The sequence below is a fragment of the Triticum aestivum genome, chromosome 3B, assembly GCF_018294505.1.
Source record: "Triticum aestivum cultivar Chinese Spring chromosome 3B, IWGSC CS RefSeq v2.1, whole genome shotgun sequence".
In the NCBI taxonomy this organism is placed as follows: Eukaryota; Viridiplantae; Streptophyta; class Magnoliopsida; order Poales; family Poaceae; genus Triticum; species Triticum aestivum.
In genome coordinates, this window is record NC_057801.1 from 668,763,443 (window position 1) to 668,768,719 (window position 5,277).

Consider the following 5,277-nt stretch of genomic DNA (forward strand, 5'->3'; position numbering starts at 1 on the left):
ATATGGACGAGTAGAACACGAAGAGTTGTGAGCGATAATAGTCATACTGCTTACCACCAACGTCCTATTTTGATTCGGAGGTATTGTTGGATGAAGCGGCCCGAACCAACCTTACATGACCACGTTCATGAGACCGGTTCCACCGACAGACATGCAACTTGTTTTGCATAAAGGTGGCTAGCGGGTGTCTGTTTCTCCAACTTTAGTTGAATCCAATTTGACTGCGGCCGGTCCTTGGTGAAGGTTAAAATAACACATTTGACGAAAAATCATTATGGTTTTGATGCGTAGGTAAGAACAGTTCTTACTAGAAGCCCGTAGCAGCCACGTAAAACTTGCAACAACAAATTAGAGGACGTCTAACTTGTTTTTGTAGGGCATGTTGTGATGTGATATGGTCAAGACATGATGTGATATATGTTGATGTATGAGATGATCATGTTTTGTAAAAGTTATCAGCAACTGATAGGAGCCTTATGGTTGTTGCTTTATTGTATGAGATGCACACTCCATGTAATTGCTTTACTTTATCACTATGCGGTAACAATAGTCGTAGAAGCAATAGTTGGCGAGACAACAATGACGCTACGATGGAGATCAATGTGTCAAGCCGGTGACAATGACGATCATGACGGTGCTTTGGAGATGGAGATCAAAGGCACAAGATAATGATGGCCATATCATGTCACATATTTTGATTGCATGTGATGTTTATCTTTTATGCATCTTATTTTGCTTAGTACGACGGTAGCATTATAAGATTATCCCTTACTAAAATTTCAAGGTATAAGTGTTCTCCCTGAGTATGCACCATTGCGACAGTTCGTCGTGCCGAGACACGATGTGATGATCGGGTGTGATAAGCTCTACGTTCGCATACAACGGGTGCAAGACAGTTTTGCACATGCGGAATAGTTGGGTTAAAATTGACGAGCCTAGCATGTACAGACAAGGCCTCGAAACACTAAGACCGAGAGGTCGAACATGAATCATATAGTAGATATGATCAACATAGATATGTTCACCATTGAAAACTACTCCATTTCACGTGATGATCGGACAAGGTTTAGTTGATTTGGATCACGTGATCATTTAGATGACTCGAGGGATGTCTATCTAAGTGGGAGTTCTTAAGTAATATGATTAATTGAACTTTAATTTATCATGAACTTAGTCCTGATAGTTTTTGCATATCTATGTTGTAGATCAATGGCCCATGCTACCGTTCCTTTGAATTTTAATGCGTTCATAGAGGAAGCTAAGTTGAAAGATGATGGCGGCAACTACATGGATTGTGTCCATAACTTGAGGATTATCCTCATTGCTGCACAGAAGAATTATGTCCTTGATGCACCGCTAGGTGTGCCACCCCCCAGCAACTGCGGACATTGTGAATGCCTGATAGTCGCGTGTTTATGACTACTCAATAGTTCAGTGTGCCATGCTTTACGGCTTAGAATCGGGACTTCAAAGACGGTTTGAACGTCATGGAGCATATGAGATGTTCCAGGAGGTGAAGTTAATATTTCAAGCAAATGCCCGAGTTGAGATATATGAAGTCTCCAACAAGTTCTATAGCTGCAAGATGGAGCAGAACAGTTCTGTCAGTGAACACATAATCAGAATGTCTGGGTACCATAACCACTTGACTCAGGTGGGATTAATCTTCCAGATGATAGTGTTTTTGTGTAACACCCCAAAAATTTAACCAGGTTTTAGTTATTAAAATTTTGCCAAGAGTTTAAAATTTTGCCTGCAAGTATATTTCTGTTGATTTCAAAACCTTTCTTTTATTATTAAGGATTTATTTTTCCCAAGTGGATCCTTCCAAACATATTGAACTTCTATGCCATCTCATTAAGACAATTTCCCAATCAGTAGATTTATTTATCAAATTATTCCACCCTGAGCTATATTCTTTAAAATGACTTATTTTAAGTTTGGAGCTCTTTTTGTACTAAAACCATTTTATTAACTTAACTAAAGATTCCACCAAAATTTGGAGATGTCATGTGATGCCTCTAAATCACTTTTATGCAATAATATAGTTCATTCATTGCATATTTTGAGTGCTACTCATGTTTTTCCTCTCTGGTCCAGTGGGCAGTTTTACACTGCAACCCTTTTAAATATTTGTTTCTAGCTTCCACCAAAATTATGGGATGTCAGTAGGAGCATATGATTCCATTATATGCAAAAATCCAGGGATGTTCTTTGGAAATTTTGAGTGAATCAACCTCATCTCCATTCTAGTCCATCATGATGGTTTGTACAACAACCATATTATTGCTTGCTCTTTGGCCCTTGATTCTTTCTCCTACTTCTAGTCCTCCATGCTAAACCCCTAAGTCCAAGAGCATGCAACCATTGGCATATTTTGGTTCATGAAATAATGCCATTCACTTCCTGTCCAGAATTGAAGTTTTTTAAAACTTGCACTGGAAAGTTTCTCCTTTTTGCAAACTAACCTCACCACCCTCTTGTGCATCCAAGGAGACACTGATCTGGAAGATTTGGCTCCTCCAAGAAATGTCTAGGTGCCTGTGGCATTTTGTCAAACACCTGGAGTGCATGTTCAGATTTGACATGTATTGTTGTTGGCATGGTGAACTTAGTCTCCTGACCAAACCACCATGTCCCTTGTTACCCTTACTAAACCTAGACTAGCCCTGGTTCTTGCCAGCCCCAACCATGACCTCTAAGCTACCATGGCATTTCGTCGAACACCTCCCGTGCGTGCACTGGACGCGCCCAGAGCGCGTGTATTGCACGCGCGTGCGCCCGAGCCGCCGCGTCACACCCCGCGCTCACCCCAGCCCGTGACCGACCGCAGCCGGCACGCCGTGTCCCCTAGCGCACGGCATGCTCCCCACTCACTGCAACGCGCCAAGCAGAGCCTCGCCGCGTCCCCGGCAAGCCAAGGACTAGCCACCACAGCCGCCCGACAACCCTGCTCAAGCCAGCGCCGCCCAAGCCACCCCGGCTCGCCACCTGCCCCTGTGAACAGCGCAAACTTATCCCCTCGCCCGTCGGCTAGCTCTCGTCGCCTCCACGTCCCCCTGCTGCTACAGAACGTCGGTCGCCGGAGATCTTATCCCCACCGCCGCGGAACCAACCTCGTCGCGCTATAAAAGGAGGCCCCCGAGCACGTTCCATGGGCTAAGCAACCTCAGCATGCTCCACCAGCCCTCCCGTGGCAGCCAATCAACCCGGGGAGGTCTTCTTCCCCGTCTCCGGCAACTGCAGCCGCCGCCACTGCCCCGGTCATTCCGGCATCACCAGAGCCACACCCTCTCCACTCTCTTCACCAGGTACTTTCCCTTCCTCCCGTGATCACACCCCCCTACTCCATTTCGGTCGGGAACCACCGCGGCCCAGAAACCACTTCGCCCCGAAGCTTTCCTCCGCCGCGAAGCTCGCCGCCGGCAGCCCACGCTGTCCTCGCCGACCCAGCGTCTACCAGTAGGACCGCCCCGGTCTGACGGATCCATCCCCACCCTCCGGAGGCCGCGAGGAGCCACCGCTCGCCGGCGTTGGTCGCCGGAGCCTCCGCCTCTGTCCAGCCAGAGGAGGAAGGAGGCGGGGGAGACCGGTCAAACCTGACCAGTTGGCCCTTGGACCCACTGTCAGTGACCCCGCTCCAGTCCACGTGGGTTAAGTGGTAACGTATTTGCAAAGTACGTCTTCGACGTGCACCGGTTCGAAGCATTTTTCTTTTCTTTTTCTGTTTTCGTTTTAAAAACAGATTTTGACCAAATGTTTGACTGGCTATAATTTTTTAAATATAACTCTAAATGAATTGATTCTTTTTCCTACCTCTTTCAAATTTAACCTAGTTTATTTTAAGATTTATTTGAAAAATTGTCAAACAACTTTTTATGCTGTTTTTATTTTGTGTGTTAATTCATTTATATTTTCAAAAATAGGATTTTCGAAGAGAGGAGAAGTATTTCAAGAGTTGAAATGCACCCTGCCTTCCCATGACCTGAAGGCAAGCATTCTGAACCCGGCATAATATTTTTGTGTGTTCGATGACACGTTCGTGACATCACCTCACTTTGTTGAAACTTGATATTTCATGTGATATGATCATATGCATGGGTGCATGTTATGGATTTCCATGCTGTTGGAAATGAACACACCTGTGATGATGATCATCCTCATGTGCCTTGCATGCATACCGGCAGGAACCCAGGAAAACCTCTGCCTTGGGTAGGCATGAGTTTGTCGCCGGTCTCCGTTGGGACGGTTATGTCCGGTATGGCATGGTAGGGTATAATGGGCAGTGATCCTGTTGGTTGAAATGTTGTTGTTATACATGACACGCAGGGAAGATTATAAACCTCCTGAGTCGACCGTAGATCGAGTCTTGTTCTAGTAACCCCCATACTTGTTCCGTACTACCACTCGTCTCTACAGCAAGTAGAGTATGGTTCAGTAACTTGTCAACCCCTTTCTAGCACACACCATACAGAGGGTCCGGGATGAGGGTACCACAGCCATGGATTAAAGCCAGTCATCCGGTCAGGGGGCATGGGTGTTTTCGGTTGTAGCCGAAGGGGTAGCTTCCCCAGTTTTGCGCGCGGTATAAATTTTGTGATCCCATGCTAATCGAGGTTGTAGCCTCCCCACTTAGAGTTTGCTTGACAGGTGTCGTGGGTGATTCCAGACACGTGTGAGTTAAGCTGGTGTGTGCAAGTCAGGTGTGTTTTCATTTAAAAGACCGAAGACGGAATTAGTCCCGATGGACTAATGAAATCCGTTACTCGTGGGTAAAGAGTACACCCTCTACAGAGATTAAATCTATTCGAATAGCCGTGTCCATGGTTAAGGATTACAGTCTGGGATGGGTCAAGTGTCGGTCTTAGTGTCGGTCTTCGGAGGTGAAACTGTTATACCAGAAAGGGAATTACTACTTGTGACTTGTGAATATTATGATTATTATTATTGTTGACTAACCCGTGATATTACTGTTATCATCAAGTATCTCTGGGATGGTTCTACCTCCGGGATATTCACTATGATTGTTTCTTTTAAAGACCACTATGTGGTGTCGCTCAGACGCCCGACTGTGGCATTTCTTTTTAAAGCCCTTTATGTGGTGTCGCTCAGACGCCCGACTGTGGCATTTCTTTTAAAGCCCTTTATGTGGTGTCGCTCAGACGCCCGACTGTGGCATTTCTTTTAAAGCCCTTTATGTGGTGTCGCTCAGACGCCCGACTGTGGCATTTCTTTTAAAGCCCTTTATGTGGTGTCGCTCAGACGCCCGACTGTGGC